Below are 14,453 nucleotides of genomic sequence, written 5' to 3' on the forward strand. Positions count from 1 at the left end.
CTCCATCCATAGGTTGGATATCTGATCGTGCATCTGCATATAGGCAGTCAGGAGCTTGAAAGTGGCAGTGGATAGTAAGCCAGGAGATGGTTGAAAATAGGCAAGGACAAAGATGAGAATGAGGTATTTGGAAATGAGCTTGTCAACAGATAGTATATTCAGCACAAACTAGATGTGCTGAAGAGCATATTCTGTGCCGTAATGTTCCATGGTTCAATCATTGTCTGTGAGGATCTCCTCATTACCCTTCATCTACATAAGCATGTCCAGATAAATGATGACCAAATAACTTTCCCCTTTCCTGAATGTATTTGCCTTCCTTTTGTATCTCACTGGATGGTTGATCTTAATAAATACAATTCCATTTGGTCATCTGTGGGCTATTTCACAGACTGTACCACAAAATATGTACGTTTGATAATTGACAAACATAATTCCAGTTAACTTGACGTAGATCAGAGAATTTTAGATCTTTCTCACTTCTCTGACCTAATAAGATATCACACATTTATTAAATGTAATATCTCATACTCTTCAAAATATAGTTTTAAAACTATTGTCCTGTTGGTCACAGTTTGGTTGACATGGTTAGTGCAAAGCTGTTACAGCGCTAGCAAACAGGGTTCGAATCCGGCGCTGTCTGTAAGGAGTTGGTATTTTCTGTGTCCTGTATGGTTTTTCCTCTGGTGCTCTGGTTTCCTCCCACCCTCCAAAAATGTAGAGGGGTTTGTTGGACAGAAAGGCCTTCAAATGTTAACATTAAAACTTTTAAAATGGACTTTGCTTCAGATATTATTAAATAATTAATTGTTAACTCTGGTGTTGACTTCAGTGATATTTGAAAAAAAAATAGCCTTTACAAAACCTGCAGGTCAACAAAATTCAAACAGATTAAATGTTGCAAATAATATGCATATATTGGACTTAATTACTTGGGCTTCAAGAGGCCAATTGCCAGCTTTAGGAGCCGCATTCTGGTCAAGTCTGCTTAATAACATTCACTGCTAAGATATTGTCACCAGCTCAATGGAAATTTATGAATTAGCTCCAAATTCACATGGAGTGCAAGAGTATTTCTAAAGGACTGCCAAATTTTATTGTTTCTGAGAAATCCCATTATTGCTTCCCCACTTTATTGGTCAACATTTAGATTTTCTTTTAATTAAAAGTGGTTAAAAAATACAAAGGGTGCCAATGTTCAAAGCTGCAATTTCCCATCCAAATTTTCGTAAGCTCGAGTTACTTTAATATATCAGTGATGCTACAGATTGCAGCCTGAGATTTCACTTTGAGAATACTTCGAATCTGCCTGGCCTGATAACCAGTGCGCGAAAGCAAGGCTTGCTTTGGCCAGGGTTCAGTACAGATGCATCACACATTCAAGCATAATGTCAGTCAAAACAGAGGATTTATCAATGGGCACATTGTATACCTTATACAAGCAACAGTAACTTTAATGCTGAAGCGCTTGCTGGTTAGCAGATGTCATGTCAAAGTTGCAGACCAATTGCTTCATAAATTGTACTTATTTGGAAACTCCCAAGTGTTTTATTTCCTCCAAATGATAAAATAATTGCAATTGATTTTTTTTCTTTAATTGGAACGATTTATAACCCCAAAATTAATAAGGTTGGATAATAGGAACTCTACGGGCAGTGTGTGATTAGCAGTTCAGGGGGAACATGCACTGATGAAAGTGGGGGTAGAAAACAGCACAACTTTGAACAGAGGATCTTTCAGTTGAAATTAATTTTTTAAAAAAAGGAAAACCTTCCCTTTTCCCAAACTTGTCAAATGATTGTGAACACAACCAAACTATTTTATGCCTTGGGACCAGACATCTTGCTGCTGTGCCACACCTGCCAGAGGAATTTGACAGTCCTGAAAAAAATTGCCCTGTGTATATATAAGGCCCTGTACTCCACGCACAACAAATAAATGAAGCGAACTACAATGAATGTGGGTTACATTCTCATGACCTACCTTTTGAACCTTTTGTCACTTTTACATTTTCCAAATCCACATCTGTTTGGCTCTCAAATTCCATGTGAACTATTTCCAAGTGAGATACTATTTGGAAGCTTGCCAAGTAGCTAAAAATGCACCGCATTCTTTGAAATTAAGCGACAATTTTTGCTCGGTTATTGAAAATATATCACCATTTGTATCTTTAAAAGCTGTTCTGTCTGCTGAAATGGGCCCATGAGGTAGAATTAAAATAAATAGAGTTCATTCAGTGAAAGAATGTACTATTTTGCAAGGCACTTCTGTTGAGTATGTATAATGGTCAGAGGTTTCCAAGCTTCCCTTATTGTATCCTCCTTCCAGGAATGGTATTAGCATACAAAGTCATGGACCTTGCATCAAGACAGCACATGTGCATCCCTAATTTCCAACAACTGCTCTGTTTCACTTTTAGTGTACATTAAAGATTCTTACATCCCCCCCCCCAAAAAAAAACAAGCATTTCTTTATTCCTGTGGTACTCCATTGATTAGAATCACTTAGGACACTAGGTACATTAGCCTTTATTGCATGAGGGTTTTAGACAAAGAGTGGAGGTACCTCATTCCAGTCTTAAGGAGCACTGATGAGACTGCATCTGGAATATTGCTCTCTCTACTTCTTTGGCTTGGCTTAGCTGCAGGCTCGTTTGTGGCTGACAAGTCCAATGCGGGACAGGCAGACATGGTTGCAGCAGTTGCAAGGGAAAATTGGTTGGTTGGGGTTGGGTGTTGGGTTTTTCCTCCTTTGTCTTTTGTCAGTGAGGTGGGCTCTGCGGTCTTCTTCAAAGGAGGTTGCTGCCCGCCGAACTGAGTTCAGAAAAAAGAAAGATGATCTTATTGAAACTTTAAATTCTTATGCATTTGGAGAGGGTAGGTGTGGAATTGATTGGGTGTTGCAAACCAGGAGTTATAGTCTTAAAGGATTGGCATGTAGGGCAAGAATCAGAAGAAATTCCTTTACCTAGAGGATCGTGAATCATTGCATTTATTCTCCCAGAAGGTGCTGTGGAGGCTTAGTTGCTGTGTATTTAGATGTTTTTTAGACATGAAAGCAATCGGGGGATAAAGGATTAATGCAAAAAAGAACTACTGAGATTAAAGGTCAGCCTATTGATGAGATACTTCTGCTTCTGTGTTGTCTTGTTATGTTGTAATATCCTAAGAGGCCTTTTCTCTGTGATAGCTATGGTGTCTCCCCAAGAACATTTCCTTTGCTCTCACTTCAATTTTTCATGCTTCTCCTGGATTGCACTATTCAGAAACATAGTAGCAGGTAAACATACTAGCACCCAGTAAATCCTCATTACCCTATCACTTGACTCCAGCATGCTGTCCAAATTGTCACACCACTTGTCTCACACCCTATAATGCCAAGCAGAGGTTTCCTTTGGTTGTTTGTTAGGAAGACCAAAACGGTCATGGTGCCAACTTCATCCCTTAGCCATCCCATCTGTGCCTCTTGCTGGCATCTGTGCGAATTTAACCAGGCTCTCTCCATCCACATTTCCAACATCTATGTCTGATTTGATTTTGCCACCCTTTGTGTTCATTCAAGGCTAAGAATCAGAAGCGATAGCAGGCTACTCAGCCCCTGATTGTTTGCTGTTCTTCAATGTTAATTTTGACTTTCCAGTCACCCATCATTTAAAAAGTATTCAAACTTTCCCATATTTTTAACCAAAACACTGATTATATTGCAATTTGAATTTTATTTTAATTTTTAACGATATAGGATGGTAGAAGGCCCCCTCGGTCAATGACACTTGTGCCAACCCATTAGACCCAATTAACCTACCAACCCCCTGCGTTTTTGGAATGTGGAAGAAACCCACGTAGGTCACAGGGAGAACATGCAAACTCCTTGCACAGAGCGCCAGATTTGAACCCAGGTCGCTGGGGGTATGTAATGCTGACTGTCACATGAAATGTGCCTGTTCCTCACAACTTCACTCTTCCACCCAGCTCAGTGTCTTAAAAAAGGAAAGCTGACTCTCAACTGTTTCGAGAACCCACAGCCATCTTTTATATTCTGCTCCAGAAATCAGAAACAATCTAAAACTCCTCCACTTTGCCTCAAACTGTGTTTGGTGGCATATATTGATACACAATTAAGCCACACCCTGTTTGATCAGTGTTGCTCATGTTCTCAAATCCATCTGTAACCTTATCCAATCTGATTTCTCTTATGCAGAAATGAACACAGCGTTGTGGCCCAGTAGACTGGCAAAGGGAAACACGGAAATGCAGCATTGAATGCTGCTGTCACCTGGGTTCCCCTGGGTTCTGAGTGGCTTAAACTGTCCATTCTCCTTGTGGCCACTTGGATTAATTGGCTGCTGTAAATCCGCCCTCGCCCCACCCCACCCCATGCAGGTTAGTGACAAAAGAATCAAAAGAGAGTTGAAGGGGAAATGAGAGACAATTATTGCTAAGTTACAGGGATGTTGGAGGGGGAGTGGAACCAATGAGCCAAATGGATTCCTGTATTGAAACAAATGATGGAAATCATTCAGCATTCAGGTAGGAGAAGGGAGAAGCAAAGTTAGCATTTCTGATCGATGTTCTGATCAAAGGTAGTCACTCTGTTTTTCTCTCTCCACTTGACTGATATTTCCAACAATTCGTTTTTCATTTCTAGCTTGTGGTATATCCTTCAATCCGTTCATTCTCTGAGGAATCTGCTCTGTTCTGCATCTGGGAAATCCCATGATAAATCCTCCATCATCTGATGGCTGTCCTTTCACCTTTAGATCCCTAAATTTTGCATTTCCATCCCTAAATCTTTTCTCCTTTGAAACGTACCTCTAAGTCAAATTTGAAATGTGAAATGCACTGAGATGTTTGCTACATCTTAGGTTCTTTAAATAAATATGGTACTACAATCTCATCTTTTGCATTGATAAACCTGCAATCCATGGGTTCTAGAACACTTTTACTGAAAAGGCAGATCTCCCATTAAACTAATATGTGGGTGTAGTGTAAAAGGACGCAAAAAAAAAGGAATTTAAAATAATCACTATTTGATCGGGGTATAATCATTGAGAAATATATTGCAAGCATTTTCCATAACTTTCACTGATCCTTATTGTATTAAACAGGTTGAATGAAGTATCATGCTCTAAACAAAAATTGATGTGATTTATTAGGCAATATGTGATATATAATCTAACACGGCAAAATTATTTGAGATAAATCTGATCTGATTCATTTTAAATCTAATTTATTTTTATTCCCTGATAATAATTGCACAGTGATTTAAGGATAAAAAAGCCAATTCAAATTGTCTCTGCAACCACTGGCAGTCACAATGTGCGCGTTTGTGTACATGTCCCATCTAGATCCAGTTGGTGTTCCATGGAATCAAATCATTTTTAAAGATATATTCTGAAATGAGTTTAATTTGAAATATTGCTACGCTGTTGCGTTAATTCCAAGGTATGTTCTATTTATTCACTCAGTTATTAGAAATGGTATTTTTGCACTGATTCTCCTACAGCTAGCAGGGCATAGCTCGAGATTGCAACTGGTTATATTTCTTTATTTTAACGGTGCAGCATAGAAGATGAAACCTATGCCGCCAATGCGGTCCTAATTAGCCTGCCTATTCCATGCATTTTTGGAGGATGGAAGGAAAACCCAAAACAGGCACAGGATAATGTGGATTTGAAAGTCGCTGGAGCTGCAATAGTGTTGGTTAACAGCTATGCAAGCCGCAAATCGTGCTACCCTTATCAATTTGCTTAATATAACATCTCTAAAATCTTTAGAAAGATAATGGCTAGATCTTGGGACCGAGAACACCTTTTGAAAATAAAGTTTATAAGCACTTTATTTTTGTGCTTTGGCTAGTTTCAGGCAGAAACCCGATTACATTCATTTCTTTTTTAACTGGAACTGCTCTGAAAATTGAATAAGTTATTTGCAACTCCACACATCAAGTTCAAGTCTGTTACCATCTGATGGTACATATACAGTCATGTGTCACTTAACATCCATGGTACGTTCTGTGAAATTGGATGTTGTGCGATTTGAATGTTGTGTGAACACCATATTATATACTGAGCAAAGCTATATGGGATACTGTAGTGTATCTGTATTGACTAAATAATCAAGATACTGTACACATACAGTACTATATTTCAGCTAATGTATCTGGCTGTGATTCCAGTCCCAGTTCAGCTCTTTCCTTCTAAGGTTAGGTTGTATATAATTTGTGCCCCTGGACTTTAACAGGACATTGTTATAGGACATTGATTTTCTTTTCCACATTTACCACCTCTCTGTTTACATTCAGCTTCATGTTCATACATTGTCTTCAGTTCATTGCAGATTTTCTCCAATACGGCAATTCCCATGACTGCTGTTCTAATCGTGCTTCACCCACCACGGCTGCTTGAACATGCTGACCAGCCAGCTGTAGTGGCCTACATTCTGTCCATATATCTCTAAGCCTCCCCTTTCCATGTCCCTATCTAAGTGTCTTTTTTTATAAAATATGGAACACTTCACTAATTTGCGTGTCATCCCTGCGCAGGGGCCATGCTAATCTTCTCTGTATCGTTCCAATTTGAGGACAGTATATGTTCTGCTGAAGAAGCACTAAGTGCCTTTTGAGCCATACAGATGACCTGGATTCTGCACTTAGTCTGGCAGCTCGTTCCATGTACATTCACTATGTTCCAACTACAGGTGTATATGCAGCTGGACGTTCCCCAAACGGAGGTTATGTGGCGCATGACTGTACAACCATATGAACAATGTTTTTCCAGACCATGGTGCACAAACTTACACAATACTCAGCTAATATTAACATAAAGATATAATTTAAAATAAATATTTTGTTACGATTTATCAGTTATATGTCGATGTAGTTTTGTGCCTTCTGAGCATGGAGTGGCAATGTGCAATGTTTCTTTAGATATTTGCCCAAATAATTAGGTTATTCTGTTCTAAGAATCATCTACCAAACTAGACAACATTGGCGACATTTACTCAGACAAAGGAGCTTAATTTCCACATTATTTCATCCTCTCACAGAAATTCCCTTTATTCTTCTGTCCATCCTTCTCCATCTGCCCAGACCAACATTTCTCTCTTTGTTCTTTGGCCTGAAACATTAACGATTTCTCTTTTCATTGATGCTATCTGACTGTGTGAGCAGCGTTATCCAACTTGTTGTTCAAATAACACCATTCTCTAAGCAGGTTAATTCTTTTCTCAGGCCAGCCCCTCTTGCATCAAACTTCATTTACGTGGCTCCCCTCCGCCGACTGAGGCCCTTCTCTCCTTACTCATCACCATTAAGCTATTTGGAGCCAGACTAGATAGGCTGAAAGGTCTGTTTCTATGGTGCAGTGTTCTATGGTTCAATGGTTCCAGTTCAGAACCTACCTGATTTCTTACATTCAAGCTCCCCAATGGCACAATAAGAGAGATATCCTCATCTTATCCACAAGTGATCCCAAATTGCTTTGAATAATGTACAACTGCAATGAATAACTTTATAAACATCTAAAAACATTCAAAATCTAATAACATAATAACCTATGCCAAATTATATATTGCTCAATAAGTTTGTTTTATTACCTCTTCTTCCAGTCTGTTTCCATCAGTGCTCTCAGTTTTAATTACTTTCATAATTTCTGCACCTCCAATATCTTGCTTTGGGTTGTACTGGTCATTCTCCAGCAAGGTATCTGTCACTTTTGTCATGTCTATGTATTTTCCATGCTCTATATATACTCCGCATTGTTACTTCTGAATGGCCAAAAACTTGGATTTTTGATCCAAACTATCATTGCAGTGCAATGCTGAGACACTGCAGTATTGTCTGAAGACTTGCAGTTAAACTATGATCCCATCTGCCTTTCCAGATTGTGTAAAAGACCCTGTGGTGTTCTAGCAATCATCGCTCAGTCAAACAAAATCACTAAAACAAATTGCATTTGGTAGGTGCAAGCTATGTGCCACTCTTCAACATCATAAAGTTGGCTGACTTCAAAGGGAGGTTATCAGCCCCAAAGCTGCCTGAAAGCTGTTCTGCAGAAACTCACAGGTACCCTGCAGGATGAAGGAACAAAGACTCTGAGCTGCTGCTTTGGCCCCTATGCACCTCCAACACAGGGTACTATACAGCTGTACGAACCGTCACCAGACGGAGATCTACAATCAAGCACAGCCATGCTTGTTAACTGTCTCCAGCACTACTAAACATTAATGGCGCAGGGATTGGAAAGGAAATGTTGTCCTCCTATTTCATTCATTGCATTTATTTTAACCCAATTCAATCTCACACACGATAGCATATCAAGTCAAATCTCAGTGGCAGAGAGTTCAACAAAGCATCTAATTCAGTGGCAGTGTCAATGGAACAATAACACGGTGAACTAAGGCCAGTTCACCACTCTCTTGGAACTATTTCCTTGGATCAAATCTTTCAATGCAGTATTTGGGCAGCCTTGAAACCAAACCAGGCCAGATAGATGTGGCCAGCGTTTACCCTGATTGGGTACACAAATCATGCCAATTGTGACTAAACAAGGAAAGTCAAACAAAAGAATGCTTTGTTAAATGCTACTCCTTTCACTCTTTTCAAATGTAGCTGTCATTCTTGTAATAATGCCAAATAACAGCATTTTAAGTTACTACCATAATACAGTACAGAGCAGCTCAGCTTCAAAGTACTTTGGGATGTGGATTAAGAAACTTGCATCGTAAACCTGATGTAAACCAACCTCATGTTTCCAGAGGAAAAATACTAATTTCTAGGTCGATCAAAATATTTGCAATCAAGGCAGACGGAAAGAAAGGAATCCGTTTATAAAATGGAATCCAGTTACCTGATTATGACCATTTCTCGTGCATTGGTTGTATGTTATCAAAATTGCAATAACTTTATGTAGGTGTGGAATTTTACCTTCTTTATTTTGATCATGTCATCTTAAACTAATTATATTTTAGTTCAGACAAGCAAATCATTTAACATATTCTTAAGCAGAATTTCATCAGATGCAAGGATCGACAACGAGATAGACAACAGATTCGCCAAGGCAAATAGCGCCTTTGGAAGACTACACAAAAGAGTCTGGAAAAACAACCAACTGAAAAACCTCACAAAGATAAGCGTATACAGAGCCGTTGTCATACCCACACTCCTGTTCGGCTCCGAATCATGGGTCCTCTACCGGCATCACCTACGGCTCCTAGAACGCTTCCACCAACGTTGTCTCCGCTCCATCCTCAACATTCATTGGAGCGCTTTCATCCCTAACGTCGAAGTACTCGAGATGGCAGAGGTCGACAGCATCGAGTCCACGCTGCTGAAGATCCAGCTGCGCTGGGTGGGTCATGTCTCCAGAATGGAGGACCATCGCCTTCCCAAGATCGTGTTATATGGCGAGCTCTCCACTGGCCACCGTGTCAGAGGTGCACCAAAGAAAAGGTACAAGGACTGCCTAAAGAAATCTCTTGGTGCCTGCCACATTGACCACCGCCAGTGGGCTGATATTGCCTCAAACCGTGCATCTTGGCGCCTCACAATTTGGCAGGCAGCAACCTCCTTTGAAGAAGACCGCAGAGCCCACCTCACTGACAAAAGGCAAAGGAGGAAACACCCAACCCCAACCAACCAATTTTCCCCTGCAACCGCTGCAACCGTGTCTGCCTGTCCCGCATTGGACTTGTCAGCCACAAACGAGCCTGCAGCTGACGTGGATTTTTACCCCCTCCATAAATCTTCGTCCGCGAAGCCAAGCCAAAGAAGAAGAAGCAGACTCCCAAAGTTTTAAAAATGCGGCTGCCTTTTCTCTATGAAAACCATTACCAATTGATAACTTCATGTCACCAGATTCAAACAACTCTGGAGGAATGTTTCCTTGGGGCAGAGTTGGAGCTTGGATTCAAATGGATTTGAGATGCAAATCTTTTGAAGTATGATCTCTAGCATCTTCCTTGAACTTGTCTTTACAGTTTTGTGAAATCAAGAGTAATGCACTAAGTTGCTTACTCCATTGTTCAGTGTTACTTCCACATGACAGTGGAAGATGTATTTGTTGCTGTTTCACTAAATAGGAAAACAATTTTCTAATTTGGTTTAAAAAGGCATTATATTGTTTCAATAAATAATGACATTTTCTCCCAAATCCCTACACTCAGGAACAGCAACAGAATTGGATAATGTTTAGTTTAAGTTTATTTGTCACATTATACCAGTACAATGAAAAAAATTCTTCTGGTTAACAGACTGACAGGTTATCTTGGCAACTGAAAAAGGCACACCATTACCTCTAATTTCTAAGGAGTCTGAGGTGGTTTGGCATGTCCTCAGATAACTATTGAATTTCTACTCGTGCACTGTTGAAGGTATACTGTCTATTTGCATCATATCCTGCTTTGGCAATGCAAAACCCATCCATTACAGGCATCAATGTGAGGCACTGTGTCAAGAAGGTAGCCCACATCATAAAGGACCCCCATCACCCTAGTCACAGCCTCTTCACATTGCTACCTTCAGGCAGAAGATACTGAAGTTCAAATTTATTATGTGATTGCACAGATACAACCAGACCAAACAGCAGTTCCCCAGATTACAGTACACACACAATACACAGCACATAATGATCACATGTACACACACATGCAAAGATAAAAGTTGTAAAAATATATTATATTGGGATCATTTATTTGGTTACAGGATACTAGTCATCAATCTCACAGTCTGCGGGTAGAAGCTATTTCCCACCCTGGCAGAACTGATTTTGATCCTCCCATACCACCACTTAACAGCAGTGAGTCAAAGATACTGTGTGTTGGATTGAAAGGGTCCTAAATAATTCTTTGAGCTTTATTTAAGCAACGCTCCTGATAAATGTCATCAATGGAGGAAAGGGAGACCCCTTTATACTTATCAGCCATTTTGATGATCCTCTGTAATGACTCCCAGCCTGATGCTTTGAAGCTACCCTCCCACACAATGATGTAGTCAGACTGTGCGCTCTCAATTGTGGTCCTGTAAAAGGTTGTCAAGATGGAGGCCAGTAGCCTTGCCCTCATCATCCTTCTTAAGAAGTATGCCTTCCTGACTAATGAGGAGGTGTCGTGGGTCCAGGGTAGGTCATCCATATGCACTGTGTTCTCCACAGTCTCCCATGATGGAGCCGTTGATGTGTAAAGGAGAGTGGTTGACCTTCATCCTGAAATCCACAGTCAGCTCCTTTGTCTTGTTCTCATTGAGACTCAAATAGTTCTCACACAATTTGACAAGCTTCCCAACCTCCTCTCTGTCAGCCAACTTATCGTGTTGCTGACAAGGCCAACTACAGGTAGTCCTCGACTTCTAACTTGTGCCAGTTATACCCTCTGCACCTCTGTCCGCCAACTTATCAGTGTTGCTGACAAGGCCAAGTACACGTAGTCCTTGACTTCTAACCTGTGCCAGTTATACCCTCTGCACCTCTGTCAGCCAACTTATCAGTGTTGCTGACAAGGCCAAGTACACGTAGTCCTTGACTTCTAACCTGTGCCAGTTATACCCTCTGCACCTCTGTCAGCCAACTTATCAGTGTTGCTGACAAGGCCAAGTACACGTAGTCCTAACTTGTGCCAGTTATACCCTCTGCACCTGTGTAAGCCAACTTATCAGTGTTGCTGACAAGGCCAAATACACGTAGTCCTTGACTTCTAACTTGTGCCAGTTATACCCATCTGCACATATGACGAATTTTTAAAAAAATCTTTATTAAAATTACTGTACAAGTACATATTTTGTATTAAAAGTACTGTATGCACTGGTCCCTGTTCCCGGAAGCAGCCTAAAGTCCTCGTTCCAGGCGGCAACCCGAAATCTCAGCTCCTCGCCCCAGCCTGATGTCCCCACTTCCCGCAGAAGGCCTGAAGAGTCCCCACTCTCTGCAGTAGCCCAATGTCTTTATTATATACTAGAAGTTCATATAGGGATTGGGGAGTATATTTATTGAAGGTACTGTACATATGTTTAAATTCTTCATTAATGATTCTTTTGTTAAAAATCTTTTTAAAAATTTCATTATGGTCTTGTTTAATTGTGTGTGGTGGGTGAGCCCAACTTACGACGAACCCAAGTTACGACCAATTCGTCAGTTCCGATTACAGTTCTAAGTGGGAACAACCTGTACTGTTCTACATTTCTGGCTGAAGAAGCCTAGAATCCAGCACCTCAAGGTTCAAGAACAGTTTCTTTCCAACATCTATCTGTTCTTGAACTTCCCCTTGTTACACTGATCAGGTGCTGGTTGTACAATTGCAAGTCATTTTTTTTGCACAAGGATTGCAGTGAATATTTATCATCTGTCTTGTGTATTTATTGTGTCTTTGAATTTAATTTGATTCGTTTATTGTTAGGTTTTCTTTAAGTACCTGTTTGGCTACAGCAAGTAAAAATTTCAGACATATGTTTATTGTTAATTGAATATGATAGTAAACTCATTACTGTTTTCATTCATACAGGCATGCAAAGAGCACAACTTACATAATATTGCAATTAAAAGAAAGATCATTTATCACCAAGCAAGGGATTCATGATAGCCCTGTTGTGGGTTCATTCAGCAGCTTGATGACTGCAGGGAAGAAACTGCCTTTAAGCCAGTTGCTGCACGCTTTCACATTCATGAGCCTTGCCCTCAATGGGAGGAGGGACAAGGGAGTATGCCAGGGTGTGATGGGTCCTCAGTATGTTGGTTTCCTTTCCTAGGCAATTGGTGACATCGCTGGAATACATTCATCACCTTCTTCTGATCTTCAGCAGACCAGCTTCCGTCCTACACTGTGACGCATCTAACATTAGCAAATTGTTTGCATCTTCTTCCACATTTTGGGAAACTTTGTACGATGTGATGAAATAAGAACATTGAATGTGAATACTTTGCTTTAAATCCATTTGATGTAAATTTAAATCTAACCCCATTTCTTGGCACAACAGTCATCTCCCTCCAATCACATCAATCTAGTGTTAAGAGTTTGAGGGAAGCTGGTGCTGAAGGAATCAAATAAAATCTATGCATGATATATTTGTATATTTTAAAAAATAAATATCACTTTATCTTTATCCATCTTATGCAACACATTCTTTTAAGATGTCTGCATTTAATTTGAAAGTAATGATTTTGGATATTTTTCTAATGGTTAAGAGTGCTTTATAAATGCAAACTGTTATCACTGTCAATCTATGACTGCTGTACTAAACTTCATTTAGTGTTCTACCCCCCTCCTCTCATCCCAACTATGAAGTAGCCTAGACAGTTTTAGCCATGGGATGGTTACGAATGAGCTCTTAATTCTTACAAAACAGTGAAGCCGGGTCAATGTTGTCAGCACTTCAGGTACATAACACAAAGTTCAGTAAAACTCCTGGTATCCGACACCTATGGGATTGGTAAATGCCGGCTAAATATATTTTCTGGTTGCTTGAGACTTACTCTTTCAATGCTTAACTAATACACCTGCATTAAGAATAAACAGTTTAAAAGATAAAAATACTGTACTCTACTTATACTGAACAAATTTCACTTGATAAATCTTAAAGAAATTTACTTTATTTTCAGTCATATTCTTTGAAAACATTTAACCATTGCGGCATCTGCAGGTTCCTCCCCCTCCACAGAGCTGTTTCCACCCCCCCCCACCCAACACACTACCACAAGTTTACAGAAAAACCTCTGACTGGAGTGACTCTTACTAAGCAGGGATAAAAGGGGCTATTTTAAAAGAGTGGCCCCGACGGTGAGCGGCATCAGCCAGCTCTTCATCCTGGGTGATGCCTTTGGTGTTTCATACCTTTATTCAAACAGCTGCTATTAGCAAAATATGACCAAGGCACTCTGCTTGCTGAATATTTGCTCCCATCTTCACCAAAGGTTTATGTACTATTTCAGAGAACATTTACTTTTACAATTTTAAACATATATTTTTGCCTATTATTGTATTATTTTTTAAAATTTATTTTCCTCAATTTTTTTTGCCAGTTGCTTGAATTCCAGATACCAAGGGTTTTGCTGTATTTATGTAATATGTAATTTAGTTTCAATTACACACATGTTTGTGGCCTTCAGAAAGGTTATTATCAGTTGATTATCATAATCTATATTAGTTGGGAAAGATACATGGGTGTTCTGGGTGGCACCATCAGTGAAGTAGTTTGCACCACACTATTACACAGTGCTGTAACCGGATTCAAAACTGCCACTGTCTGTAAGGAGTTTGTACATTCTCCTCATGACCTCCAAGGGTTTCCTGGATGCTTATCTTTTCTCCCACCCTCCAAAAACATACACGGTTGGTAGGTTGATTGGTGTATTTGAATGGCACAGGCTTGTGGGCCGGAAGGGCCTGTTTCTATGCTATATTTCTAAATTAACCCTTTGGATTCCAGCCATTTTTAACCTTTCATAATATGTACTCCAGGCTAGGTCCATG

General features: G+C 39.9%; 1 protein-coding gene and 1 non-coding gene across 3 annotated transcripts in view; one reads left to right on the forward strand and one right to left on the reverse strand.

Moving 5' to 3' along the window:
- The window catches only part of LOC138753875 (cysteine-rich motor neuron 1 protein-like), a 300,852-nt gene that overhangs the window by 190,739 nt on the left and 95,660 nt on the right, over positions 1-14,453 (forward strand). The gene's annotated exons all lie outside the window — the stretch shown is intronic.
- Positions 6,496-6,606, reverse strand: LOC138755967 (U6 spliceosomal RNA). Its single transcript, XR_011352663.1, has one exon. It is a non-coding gene; the product is annotated as a U6 spliceosomal RNA (small nuclear RNA).

The sequence above is a fragment of the Narcine bancroftii genome, chromosome 2, assembly GCF_036971445.1.
Source record: "Narcine bancroftii isolate sNarBan1 chromosome 2, sNarBan1.hap1, whole genome shotgun sequence".
Lineage (NCBI taxonomy): Eukaryota > Metazoa > Chordata > Chondrichthyes > Torpediniformes > Narcinidae > Narcine > Narcine bancroftii.